The following is a 15,229-nucleotide window of genomic DNA, read 5'->3' as shown; positions in this document are numbered from 1 at the left end:
ATTCCTTACCTAGTAAAAGTCTTTATTATGTTAAAATATTATATAATATTTTACATGGATAACACAGTACAACACAACAGCATTCTTTTCTTAGTAAAAGTCTTTACTTCTCTAATTGAAACCTTGTATAAATATAGTTTTCACTTGTTTAGAATTGGTGATTCGGTACAATAATGATATAAAATCATATCAATAATGACGTAAAATGCGTTCCCAAGTTACAACACAATAAACCCTTGTGACTATTGGTTAAACTTCTGACTGATATTGTACCGACAATGAAAATAATTAAAAAAGGAATACACTAACATTAAGAAGCGCTTGATTCAAGGATGTTTTGTTGGTTTTTGTTCTTAATGTGTTGTTGTTGGGCCCGGCATGGCCAAGCGTCTTAAGGTGTGCGACTCGTAATCTGAGGGTCGTGGGTTCGCATCCCCGTCGCGCTAAAAACATGCTCGCCCTTTCAGCCGTGGGGGCGTTATAATGTGACGGTCAATCCCACTATTCGTTGGTAAAAGAGTAGCCCGAGAGTTTGCGGTGGGTGGTGATGACTAGCTGCCATCTCTCTAGTCTTACACTGCTAAATTAGGGACGGCTAGCACAGAATAGTCCTCGTGTAGCTTTGTGCGAAATTCAAAACAAACAAACAAACAATGTGTTGTTTTATAACTCGTGTGTCGATATTAGCTTTAATTTATAGTATTCTAAAATATTTCATAATATATAAAAGTACGTGTTTAGTAAGTAGTGATTAATATCTTTCGACCAACAGTGAGTGCACTATATGAATCAGAACTTAACAAAAAAACTTAGAAATTAATGGAATCAGTTCTTAGTAACAAACTTTTTATAAATTCATAATTATATATCTACAGAAACATACTATTCCTTCATTTTTCAAATGACCTCATTTTCCGGCGGATTGACATGAAATTTGATAGGATTGTACTTCGGTTTGGTTTGTTTTTTTTATTTTTGCGCAAAACTACAGGAGAGCTATGTGCAATAGCCGTCCCTAATTTAGTAATGAAAGACTAGAGAGAAGGTAGCTAGTCATCACCACCCACAACCAACTCTTGGGCTACACTTTTACCAACGAATAGTGGGACTGACCGAACATTATAACGCCCCCACAGCTGAAGGTGTGAGTGTTTTCTTATAGCAAAGCCACATCGGGCTATCTGCTGAGTCTACCTTGGGGAATCGAACCTCTGATTTTAGCGTTGTAAATTTGTAGACTTACCGCTGTACCACCGAGGGACACAGCTAAAAGAACGAGCATGTTTGGTGTGGCGGGGATTCGAACCCGCATCCCTTGGATTACGAGTCGAGTGCTTTAACTACCTGGCCATGGCCTTCGTATTTCGGTCTAATATGCTCAGGTATTTTTTCATGTTTTTGATTTAACCTTTTAAAAGATTTATTGAGTCAAAAATTAACCCCAAAATGTTTATCTGTGGCTCCTGTGTGGTCATATTTATAGCATCCAACTTCTGTGTGGTCATATTTATAGCAGTCAAGATGAAAACTGAGACACATATTAATTGTGTTAGGTCCAACACACAGACTTACAAACAACTGAATTTCCCCATTTTGAGTATTTTTACGGAGGCTAGAGCTAAAAAAATATCATAATTTGTTTTTTGTCAATTATTTGGCCATATTTTGATAAATTTTCATGATATTTGGTATTAAAACACTTTTTTACAAGTACGAGACACTGACAAACAAAAATAGTGAGCTTGCTCATTTTTAGTAATTATAGGGATATCAAGATGACACAGAAAACATAATTCTAGGGTTTTTAAAAAATAATTACTCTGCCATATTTCAGTCATTTTACATGGGATTTGGTACAAATATACTTTTGTTCTGGTCATATATATATAAATACAAAAATGTGGGATATCTCTTTTTTTGATCATTTTATGGTGGTCAAAAGATTAAATAACCTATAATTTAGGGATTTCGGAAAATTACGTAGTTTGGACCAATTTTTATGGACATTTGGTAGAAAGATACTCTTTGCTGGTTCCAAACAGCGATGTAAATAATTTTGGAATTTTTCTTTGTTTGCTCAATTTTTCAGCCAAGAAAGTACAATTATGAGTTTTCGTGAACTATTAATATCAACCAATAGATATGACATTTGGTATAAAAATACCTTCTTGCAGGTTCAAAGCAATGATACAGAAAATATTAGATTTTTTGTGTGTGTTTTACACGATTTTCTGGCGTCAAAATTTATCATGTTGGGATGACGTGGTAGGAACATGTTGCATTCGGTTGCACATGTTGGCTTTTTTAATATAACAAATAAATTCACAAGGTTAAATCGAATTAGCAGTTGTATATCCTGGTTATCAACGGTATTTTCGGCCGTAATCCCAATAATATCTTATAAGGCTCAAAGCAAAACAATCTTCAGAAGTGTTTTTATTAATAATGAATAAAACAAATTATTTACAATTGTTTTAAATTAATTAATTATTAATGTAGTTTATTAAAGAACAATTGAATATGTAATGAGAAGAAAATCACGCCTACCAAAACTACTTAAGAAGAAGAGCTGGTCGACGTCATCTGCTATTGAAAAGGAGTTTTGTAGTTCAATGTTAAATTTCATGAATTGTAAAGATTAGAATGGTATATGATTGTGTCAGCATAGTTTCGTTGTTTCTTATTCACTCGAAAAACTCGATTTTCAGACAATTTCACATGGAGTCTCATGAAGTGTCAGGGGGCTGTGACATGCTAAATAAATTCTAATAGAGAAATGATTATCAAAAAATAAACAAAAAAAGCTATTCGTTTTGAAGATGAAACCTCCAACTGGTCTTTCTCGCACCCTGGTTTGCTTGAATGCGTTGATTGGCACTGGATCGCGTGAACGAAGCGGGTGCCACGCACAAATGTAGCGTAGCGAACTGTCGTTTAAGCACGCAGAGTGGTACGCGCGCCAACACACCGGAACTGGCGCTTTGCCGACCTATACTCCACGGGTGGTCGCACTGCGGACCAAATCAGTCAGCCTTACCAAAGTTCACTAAAGTTTGGGGTTCGTTATTGCAATACACACGAGCAATGCTCATTTAGAATCCCTTCAACACTTCCGATTGGCTTCATCGTTGCCGGGCAACGCAGAAAGTTACGATGGTAGAAAATTCATTGTTAGTGTTCAGCGACGCAAATTGGGTAGATATTAATTATGCTAAGTGTAAACTAAGTCACTTTTGAAACCTCTTACTTTGGAATTTGTATTTATTTTGTCTAGTAAAGCGGTTTTAAAAGCGTGCTCTTAGTTTAGTACTAGTCAAACTATCACATTATAAGAAAGTTACGTACTGACACAAATTCTTTTATTAAGTAACTGAATCACTGTTGCAACAAAACTATGGAGAAATCCTGTAACTGATATCTTAAAGAAATATCCGTCTTCATTCTGCTATTCCAAGTAGAGTAAGTTTTAAAACAGTTGCCAGTTATACGAAAATCTTGATACTGTTTTAGGGTGTAAGTACAGCCTCGGTAGGTGGATGTTTAGAGCTCAGAGAGTTAAGCTGTTTCTGTATAATAATATTTAGAACATAGAATGTTAATACAACCTCGGTAGCTGAATGTTTAGAACTCAGAGAGTTAAACTGTTTTTGTATAATAATATTTAGAATATAGAATGTTAATACAGTCTCAGTAGGTGAATGTTTAAAACTCAGAGTTAAGCTGTTTCTGTATAATAATATCTAGAACAAAGAATGTTAATACAGCCTCGGTAGCTGGATGTTTAAAACTCAGAGTTAAGCTGTTTCTGTATGATAATATCTAGAACAAAGAATGTTAATACAGCCTCGGTAGCTGGATGTTTAGAACTCAGAGTTAAGCTGTTTCTGTATAATAATATCTAGAACAAAGAATGTTAATACAGCCTCGGTAGGTGAATGTTTAGAATTAAGAGAACCAGTGCTGTCTTTGTAGAATAATGTTTAGAACATGTGTTTCTCTACTGTCTCAGTAGGATAATACTTAAAAAGTACAGCCCTAGAAGGATCATGTTTAGAACGTAGGGTTTCAGTAGTATCTCAATTGGATAGTTATAAATATGTTTACTGTTGATAAAGCATTTTTTATATAAACTGAAAGTAATTATTTCTATACAGCCATCTCTATAGTCCAATTTAGAACTGCATGTGAAATTTCTTTATGTAAATGTCGATTCATCTTAATTAGAAAATTCTGAGATTATCATGAAATATGAACAGACTGTTTCATCACCTTTTCCTGTTCACTTCAGTTCTCGTCCCATTCACAACACATTGTGAGGTTCTGTGAAGAAAAGGAAACAATATTTTATTTGCTTAATGTGAACGCCCTCTACAAGCTAGCGAAGCATTGTTATAATTTATTGTATTTCTCATAAGACTATTACATTTTAAACTTTACTATATTTTAGTCTGTAGATTTAGAAGAGCGTATAATTAGAGTATTCCAACTACATTTTGTTTGTCACTTCCATTGCCGATGAAACGTTTCGATCAATTCAAAGACCCGGCATGGCCAGGTAGTTAAGGCACTCAATTCGTAATCTGAAGATTGCTGGTTCGAATCCCTGTCACACTAAATATGCTCGCCTTCTGAAGAGATTTGAATTAATTGGTTTGGTTTGTTTTTGAATTTCACGCAAAGCTACTCGAGGGCTATCTGCGCTAGGCGTCCCTAATTTAGCAGTGTAAGACTAGAGGGAAGGCAGCTAGTCATCATCACCCACCGCCAACTCTTGGGCTACTCTTTTACCAACGAATAATAGGATTGACTATCACATTATAACGCCCACGCGGTTGAAAGGACGAGCACGTTTGGTGTGACGGGGCAGTCTGGCTGGAATAAAACAAACACAAGAGTGGTCGGAACTATAACAATTGTTGCTGTAACAAATGGCTTATAGAGCTCTAAATTGGTCAAAACGTTTAATCAGGAATGGTGGATATGGCAAATATAGTGTGGTTAGATTTATATTATTATATATTCTTGTATTTCTCGAAGGTCCCTAAAGGACTAGATAAAAAATGTAATGTTAAAAATATAATAGACCTAATACTCATATCTCATGATAGTAATAATTACGAATATTTTATAGCGGAAAAGAAAAACATCTACATATATTAAGAGTTATTTGTGCTTGATTGAGTTCTATCTATTCATTTGATTTAAATAAGTATTTTTGTAAGAAGATAAGGCTACGTTAACTTCAGGTAACATGCATTCTCCTCACATTTAACAATATGACGAATGACTTCAGATTTTCATCGTTTTGAAAGTATTTTAATAACATATTCATGCAAGGTCTACAATATTTGCTTAATTCGACTGCAGACGACAACACGAGCTGGATAGCTAGCCATTAGGCTGTCTTCCCACCCCCTCACTCTTTACGTACAGTTCGATAGCCAGTCCCATTAATCACTGGTGTTCGTACTGTTTCGTACTTTCATGTAACGTCTAAATGACACTGAATATTTTATTCCTGTTTATAATGTTACTAACGATACGGCGAGTGATGCACTAAGCTTTGGTGGCCATTTTCGCACTTCCGGTAAGTGACTTCCGCAATTTACAGCCTTTCAGCTATTACTGACTAATGTATCATGGCAAGAGGCGGAGTAATACTACTGTTCCGCACGAAAGAATCGAGACCCGACAATCATTTCTACTGGCACGAAATCTCAAATTCGAAATCGCTATGCTAAACAATAAATATACACAGTTTCTTAGAAAGGGTTAAATATTCTGGAAACATTTAAAAAAAACCTTCTAGAATCATTTCATCAAGCTTACTAGTTGATCTGTAATTAAAATACAAAGAAAAAACCAATAAAAATGACTTTCAATGAGTGTTCTGTTAGAATAATATTCAATAAAGATAAAATATCTAAAATAAGAGTAAGCTAAAAACGAAGATAAGGAATATACAGTATCAGAAAGTCAACTCGCCACCATTAGCTACAACAAAGGTTTTAGTTTCTTTGTTTTATATCAAAGTTACACTGGGCTATCTGCTGTGTTCACCTAGGGAAATAGAATCCAAGATTTATATAGTTGTAAATACTGAGACCGCCATTTTTTATGTATTTTTATTACTACAAGAAATCTAAATATTTGCTTTGGTAGTACAGAACCAGTATGGTTTCTCTCTTATATAAACGTCTTACAACTTTTCCTAATTTAATTTTTACGTTAGTATTTATTGTGATTAGTTTGTGTGTTTTGCTTTTGAATTTCGCGCAAAGTTACACGAGGGCTGTCTGAGTTAGCCGTCCCTAATTTTACAGTGTAAAACTAGAAGGAAAGCAGGTAGACATCATCAACCAACTCTTGGGCTACTGTTTTACCAACGAATAATGGGATTGACCGTCACATTATAAGGCTCCCACGACTGAAAGGGCGAACATGTTTGGTGTGATGGGGATTGCGAGCCGAGCGCCTTAACCACCTGGCCATGCCGGGCCTTATTGTGGTTAGACAGCCTACAGATATTGTTTTCAAACATTTAGTTTTTTTAAAAAAAACGTCCACTGTTATTCCATTTTGTTAGCATTCACCAAAAAAAGAAAACCCTCCAACTTTTACGCTATAAATGCTCACAAATATATCGCGTATGACCATCTTATAAAACGTTAAATGTTGTTGTACTTTAATTTGGAAGTTATAAAAATCCATAACGTGATAAAATCTGAAAACCACTAGAGAGGGCGTTCGACTAAAACAAAATGCTGACGTCATCATTGTTTTATCTTTTCCTTCGTAGTTTTGGGATACCTTTCTCGGTTATTTCTATCCCGTGCTTAATTTCTAGGAATAAGAAATCTGGATCCATGTTTACGATTGGAGATATTTGACTTTTAGCAAGACAACAACTGAAATGTTATTTGTGATAGAACTAAAGTAATTTACGTTAGTTGACTACACGAGTCAAATTTCAATTCATTGTGCAACAGAGACGCTCCTGAGATACAGGGTTTACGGTTTTAGGTGAATAATAATCCGGCGTGAATTAACTAAAAGCCTTAATATATTCTTGTTATGAAAAAAAAAAGTTGATGTCAACCTTTATTTTTTGTGATCCTTAAGAAAGGTATGGTGTGTCAACCTTTATTTTTTGCGATCCCTGAGAAAGGTATGGTGTGTCAACCTTTATTTTCTGTGATCCTTAAGAAAGGTATGGTGTGTCAACCTTTATTTTCTGTGATCCTTAAGAAAGATATGGTGTGTCAACCTTTATTTTCTGTGATTTTTAAGAAAGGTATGGTGTGTCAACCTTTATTTTCTGTGATCCTTAAGAAAGATATGGTGTGTCAACCTTTATTTTCTGTGATTTTTAATAAAGGTATTGTGTGTCAACCTTTATTTTTTGTGATCCTTAAGAAAGGTGAACCTTTATTTTCTGTGATCCTTAAGAAAGATATGGTGTGTCAACCTTTATTTTCTGTGATCCTTAAGAAAGATATGGTGTGTCAACCTTTATTTTCTGTGATCCTTAAGAAAGATATGTCAACCTTTATTTTCTGTGAAAGGTGTGGTGTGTCAACCTTTATTTTCTGTGATCCTTAAGAAAGGTATGGTGTGTCAACCTTTATTTTCTGTGATCCTTAAGAAAGGTATGGTGTGTCAACCTTTATTTTCTGTGATCCTTAGGAAAGGTATGGTGTGTCAACCTTTATTTTCTGTGATCCTTAAGAAAGGTATGGTGTGTCAACCTTTATTTTCTGTGATTTTAAGAAAGGTATGGTGTGTCAACCTTTATTTTCTGCGATCCTTAAGAAAGGTATGGTGTGTCAACCTTTATTTTCTGCGATGTTATATGGTGTGTCAATCTTTTATTTTCTGTGATCCTTAAGAAAGATATGGTGTGTCAACCTTTATTTTCTGTGATTTTTAAGAAAGGTATGGTGTGTCAACCTTTATTTTCTGTGATGCTTAAGAAATGTATGGTGTGTCAACCTTTATTTTCTGTGATCCTTAAGAAAGATATGGTGTGTCAACCTTTATTTTCTGTGATCCTTAAGAAAGATATGGTGTGTCAACCTTTATTTTCTGTGATCCTTAAGAAAGGTATGGTGTGTCAACCTTTATTTTCTGTGATCCTTAGGAAAGGTATGGTGTGTCAACCTTTATTTTCTGTGATCCTTAAGAAAGGTATGGTGTGTCAACCTTTATTTTCTGTGATTTTTAAGAAAGGTATGGTGTGTCAATCTTTATTTTCTGCGATGCTTAAGAAATGTATGGTGTGTCAACCTTTATTTTCTGTGATCCTTAAGAAAGATATGGTGTGTCAACCTTTATTTTCTGTGATTTTTAATAAAGGTATTGTGTGTCAACCTTTATTTTCTGCGATGCTTAAGAAATGTATGGTGTGTCAACCTTTATTTTCTGTGATCCTTAAGAAAGATATGGTGTGTCAACCTTTATTTTCTGTGATTTTAATAAAGGTATGGTGTGTCAACCTTTATTTTCTGCGATGCTTAAGAAATGTATGGTGTGTCAACCTTTATTTTCTGTGATCCTTAAGAAAGATATGGTATGTCAACCTTTATTTTCTGTGATTTTTAAGAAAGGTATGGTGTGTCAATCTTTTATTTTCTGTGATCCTTAAGAAAGATATGGTGTGTCAACCTTTATTTTCTGTGATCCTTAAGAAAGGTATGGTGTGTCAACCTTTATTTTCTGTGATGCTTAAGAAATGTATGGTGTGTCAACCTTTATTTTCTGTGATCCTTAAGAAAGATATGGTGTGTCAAACTTTATTTTCTGTGATCCTTAAGAAAGATATGGTGTGTCAACCTTTATTTTCTGCGATCCTTAGGAAAGGTATGGTGTGTCAACCTTTATTTTCTGCGATCCTTAGGAAAGGTATGGTGTGTCAACCTTTATTTTCCGTGATCCTTAGGAAAGGTATGGTGTGTCAACCTTTATTTTCTGTGATCCTTAAGAAAGGTATGGTGTGTCAACCTTTATTTTCTGTGATCCTTAAGAAAGGTTTGGTGTGTCAACCTTTATTTTCTGCGATCCTTAAGAAAGGTATGGTGTGTCAACCTTTATTTTCTGTGATCCTTAAGAAAGGTATTGTGTGTCAACCTTTATTTTCTGTGATCCTTAAGAAAGGTATGGTGTGTCAACCTTTATTTTCTGTGATCCTTAAGAAAGATATGGTGTGTCAACCTTTATTTTCTGTGATCCTTAAGAAAGATATGGTGTGTCAACCTTTATTTTCTGCGATCCTTAGGAAAGGTATGGTGTGTCAACCTTTATTTTCTGCGATCCTTAGGAAAGGTATGGTGTGTCAACCTTTATTTTCTGTGATCCTTAGGAAAGGTATGGTGTGTCAACCTTTATTTTCTGTGATCCTTAAGAAAGGTATGGTGTGTCAACCTTTATTTTCTGTGATTCTTAAGAAAGGTATGGTGTGTCAACCTTTATTTTCTGCGATGCTTAAGAAAGGTATGGTGTGTCAACCTTTATTTTCTGTGATCCTTAAGAAAGATATGGTGTGTCAACCTTTATTTTCTGTGATTTTTAATAAAGGTATGGTGTGTCAACCTTTATTTTCTGCGATTCTTAAGAAATGTATGGTGTGTCAACCTTTATTTTCTGTGATCCTTAAGAAAGATATGGTGTGTCAACCTTTATTTTCTGTGATCCTTAAGAAAGGTATGGTGTGTCAACCTTTATTTTCTGTGATCCTTAAGAAAGATATGGTGTGTCAACCTTTATTTTCTGTGATCCTTAAGAAAGATATGGTGTGTCAACCTTTATTTTCTGCGATCCTTAGGAAAGGTATGGTGTGTCAACCTTTATTTTCTGTGATCCTTAAGAAAGGTATCGTGTGTCAACCTTTATTTTCTGCGATGCTTAAGAAAGGTATGGTGATTCTCACTAAATAATTTTGTTTAACAAGCTGGAAAGGTAACAAAATTAATTTATCATTAGTGACACGAAATGTAGACTGTTTATAGTTAAGGAGCTAAATGGTTAATTGACAGGGAAAATTATCAGAAGCTACTTCGTGATATCAACGTTACTCTGACATACCAGTTCGAGATCAAGTCTTTTGTTTCTTTGTTTTAGAGCAAAGCTACACAATAGGCTATCTGCGCTCTACCAACATCAGGGAACCAAACCCAAAGACCTGGCATTGAAAGTCTGTAATTTCACCGCTGACCTGCTGGGAGACAGTTGTATTAACATAAAAAAATTATTGCAATAATATTATAAAAACAAACAAACGAACATGGTATCTTGCATATTGAGTAAAGTAACATTAGAGAATAAACAAAGTAGGTTATAGTTGTTATAGAGAAAGAATACGAAACTCATCCTTCTGCATCAGGAACGTTTGTCAAAATCTCATTTGAAAAGGAAACTGTTAGTGGCAATCCTGGTTAATTAGCTAATTATCGTTACTTCTCTTAGTCTGAGAGTTAGGTGTTTCCTAGTGACCAGCATGCTAAAACGGGAAAGTCGAAAATTCATGATCCGATTCCTTTTTTGCTTCAAAAATTGTGAAGTACCAAATTATTTATTATTACTATTGCTGCTGTGTTTATCGTTTATCCATTTTTTATCTCCTTCTATCATTTAGTTTATCTACGAACTTTTAGTTGTATTAAAACGCTAACTCACTTTCTACCTAATCATTTGTATTTTGTGTAAATATGTGTGTATAACGAAACTGATACCAGTGTACAGATACTCGTAGCACAAGAAAATGTAAATTTGTGATGACATGAGGATGTACTCTCGTGACTTAATCAGTGAATAAATATTCTTGCTGGAAACTTTACTAAGAGAGAGAGAAATTACTATTATCTTTGTTTATCACTCAAAATTGTTATTGATATAGAAAAGTGTTTTTGGAGTAATGTATTTGCTTTATTTTTGTTTTTTGGAATTAGATTTTTTTTTCTTTCTGGTTCTTTATCCCGATTTAATAATTTAAATAATATTTATATTATTAATGTTTAACATACATTGTTTATTGGTGTATAGGCCTGGCCAGTTACTTGTTAATTAACTGTATTTTGATAAGTGTTGATTTTATTTCTAAGTGTTCCTATTGTTAAATAAAATGTTTTTTGTTGTTAAACCCTAATTGTAGCGGCATGTACATTTTAGACAGTTACAAAACGCCCTTCGCATTTTGCCGCCATGGATGAGGTTTAAGAGTAACAAATCTCAATATTCAATAAGTTGAGAGTAAGTAGTCAAACAGTTAGCAGTGATTACTGTCGGTTAGCTGTCTTTTCTCTAAAGATGTAGTCTGCCAGCTCAAAATAAAGGGCCCCCCAGTGGCTCAGCCGTATGTCTGCGGACTTACAACGCTAAAATCCGGGTTTCGGTACCTGTGGTGGGCAGAGCACAGATAGCTTTGTGCTTAATTCAAAACAACAACAAAATAAAGGAAGGATGCATGTACATTACTCTCTGTAACTGTGCGAAAAATTCTGAAACAAACAAGCAAATGAATTTTTTGTTTGAAATATGTGCAACATCCCTCTTTTGAGTAGTTAATAATACAATGTTACTAAAGCCTTGTTATAAACGTTAATAAATCTGATCAAAACTAGGTTCTTGAGAACTGGTTCATTATCATTGTCAGTATTCTTTATAAGAAATCAGTTGTCTGTACCTCAGATATTAATTTTTGTAGTGTGTATATATATATATATATATATATATCGTAGCTACTAATGCTATCTGGTGCAATACCTACTGTTCTACCTGTCGATCGTAAGGAAGGTGATCAATCAGCAGTACAAGGAATTGAGTTTTACTCTCATAACGCATCCATAGATTAAAGTACAGGGAATATTCTGTGGTATCAAGGGTTCCAATCAGCTCTGAAATGCAAATTTCTACTGCAAGGATAACTGGTGTTCGCCTAGACGTGACAATATGTTTAGTTTCAACTTTCGTATCCAGTCTAAGTAATTTCTTAGTTGAAGCTAATGAGAAAAAAAAAAAAAATCGTATCATAATTTCGAAGCTTAGATTTAAAAAAGAATGTATATAAACATTAAAATTTCTTGCCTTCCCTTCTATTTCTGACTGCAAAAAATAGTTAATTAATTATTAGATCTAATATGACAAATAATTATGGTTCTTATATTTAATGGGCGTTAAACATTAGGATTATTTTAAGGATAAGGAGATCTTAGTTCAATAAATTCATTCTTAATGTATGAACGTGAACGAATATTAAAAAATGTAAAATCGTGGGAAGAACGAGAAACTTCTAGTTAACAAGCAAAAACAAACTTTAGTGTTGTGAACTAGGAGATAACGACATAAACATGTGTTTGAGAAACTCGGAATGTCTTCGTTCTTTTATGAATAACATAATTCCGTTAATTGGCAAGACGTTCATTACAAGGTAAAGTAGCTTCGCTTTGCTTTTTTTTTGTGGATATATGGGTATGTTGGATTTTAGATTCCCAGAAGGGTCAGGTGCAAAAGACCTCAAAATGTGTGCTTTTCCTTGTCGAGATCGTTTCTTAGGGCCATCTAGTGCTCAAATAAAAAACTAGGTTAACAAGATTAACTGCTCAAACATTTTATTATAACATAACTAAATTCTGCAAAACTTATTCTTTTCGTCTTCATCATTAACCTAAAAAAAAAAAAAAATTTGGATTTTTCTGGACCTGTTTGTTGGAAAGTACTTTATAATTATGGTCACTCACAATAGATTTACATATACTTACCTTTAGTATGAACGAATTTGTACCCCTGGTGGGACAGCGGATTTACAACGCTACAATCTGGATTTTCACTCTCAGCTGCAGACACATTAAGTTATCAGATATATTTTGCTATAAAACACGCACATATATTTAAAGAGCTAAATATTTTTCTTGTGTTCTGTAAAACTAATTTTGATTTCGGAAACTCGTAAGATTTCTTTTCCGTTGCCATTAGCTTAATTCAGTCAAGTATAACAACGAATACAATTTATTTTACCACGAATATAGGCGGTATTTAAGACACGTAATATTTTTTATCAAAAATCTTAGTTTTTTCTTCTAGTGGAATTATTTTCTTAAAACATTTTTTTCAATGTAAAGGTAAAAAGTTGAGATAAACTGATAACATTATGTAACACAAATTTTGTTCCTGGATAGTATGTGTTATTTCTTAATTGCTTATGTTGTAAAAACACAGAAAATTGTCATTATTCCCTTTAAACTTTGCTTTTGGACATGGATAATGAAATTTAGGGCAAATTTGCACGTTTTCATTTACATAAGGTCTAAATAAAACAACATATGAATCAAGATTTACATGTATTTACACTAAAGTTATACAAAAATGTTTAGAAGTGAGTAGTTTTTCGAGATTTGCGACTGTAATGTAAATCACTTTCAAGTATCAGCCCCCAAATATAGTCTCCCATTTTCGTTATATGCTCCCAGTTCACAAAAGCAAAGTTTGAAGAGAAAAATAGGTGTTTTTTTCCATTTACTTTAGACATAAGCAATTGGGAAATAACGCTTTTTGCCCAGGAACAAGAAAAAGTAAAAAATTAGTTACATAGTGTAATGCTTTTATACTATTTGCCTCGGTGGACTCAGCAGATGTGGCTTTGCTATAAGAAAACACACACACCCATACTATTTGCCTCCTAGCAACAATTTGTGGAAATATCAATAACGTTTTCAAGTCGTAAATCAAGTTAAAAGAATCGTAACATAAATTGTTAACAACACAGCTGCAAACTTTATCAATTGTACCAATAATAGTACTTAGCGGTAAAAAAAACACCTTATGTCGAAGTAGCATTAGTTAATAGGATGTGTTAAGCTGAACTTTATTAATATGATTCTCCCAGTAAATATTTTTTATTTATACTGTATGTTTTTTTATAAACTCTCTATATTTTTTTTTGAACAACGCCTTACATTATTAAAGTTAAACGTTTCTTTTTTGTTTTAAAGAAAGAGATTTTTCATCAAATGCGTCATCTTTAAGACAAGGTAATGATGGACACTCCTTGTTGTCCCTCCCAGCTGCGCAGCGGCAAGTCTAAAGGTTTATAACAGTAAACATCGGGTTTTGATACCCGTGGTATGCACAGAAAAGATAGCCCATTGTGTAGCTTTGTGTTTAATTACAAGTATACAAAGCTTTTATTATTTGGCGCTGATCATTTTTCAGTCCGTCTGTACAAAACCGCAGTGGAGAATGAATTATATTTAACCCAAATTAACCTGATTTCAAATTATATCTTTCAAAACTAGTTTACTAAATAGTGACCTCCATACTGTTTCTTGTTCACTTTATTGGCCATCTCGGGTGCACACAAGAGATAGTAGAGAAAATTATCATTATTCTCAGCCTAAAGGGATTCGAATCCGAAATATAAGAGTTCTAAGCTCTCCAACTTGAGCCACCGGGGCACTTTGGAAAGATAAATTTGATTAACGATATTTTGACAGATATAACTTATGTACGAGGGATAATCTCACTTCACAAGAATGATTTCATTTTGCTAATATAGTAGTGTTTCATGTGGGTGTATGGTGCCATAGGCAACATATTTAGTACAAGTAAATTTGGTTTTTGACCATTCGGCATCCAATGATGCCACACGAAGACCTTCTGCTTGAGAAATGTGTCACAACTCTTTCTGAGTGAAGGACATTTGTACAGCGATATTATTAAATGCTCTAGAATCACGAGTATTTATATTTAAATACTACATTTAAAGCTATAATATTTATATATTAAAGCTACAGGTGGGCTATCTGCGCTAGCCGTCCCTGATTTAGCAGTGTAAGATTAGAGGGAAGGCAGCTAGTCATCACCACCCTCCGCCAACTCTTTGGCTACTCTTTTACCAACGAATAGTGAGACTGATTGTTACATTATAACGCCCCTACGGCTGAAAGGGAGAGCATGTTTGATGCAAAGAGGATTCGAAGCCGCGACCCTCGGATTAAGAGTCGAGTGTCTTAACCACCTGGCCATGCCAGGCTCAGAACTAAAGGAAGGAAGCTTTGACTGTTCTGCGAGGAAAGGGGAAAAAATTGCCAGTCGAACAATTAGCGCAACAGTGGGTTCTTAAACAACACCATAACACAATTCGGAACAATTATATCTATATGCTATCAAAAACACCATTTGACGTTAAGGAGATGTGTTCATCTTATCACCTTTTGTGTGGGAGGGTCAGAGTTGTCTC

The sequence above is a fragment of the Tachypleus tridentatus genome, chromosome 5 (genome assembly GCF_004210375.1).
Source record: "Tachypleus tridentatus isolate NWPU-2018 chromosome 5, ASM421037v1, whole genome shotgun sequence".
Classification (NCBI taxonomy): Eukaryota; Metazoa; Arthropoda; class Merostomata; order Xiphosura; family Limulidae; genus Tachypleus; species Tachypleus tridentatus.
The sequence above is the reverse complement of the archived record's forward strand: the minus strand, read 5'-3'. Positions refer to the sequence as shown.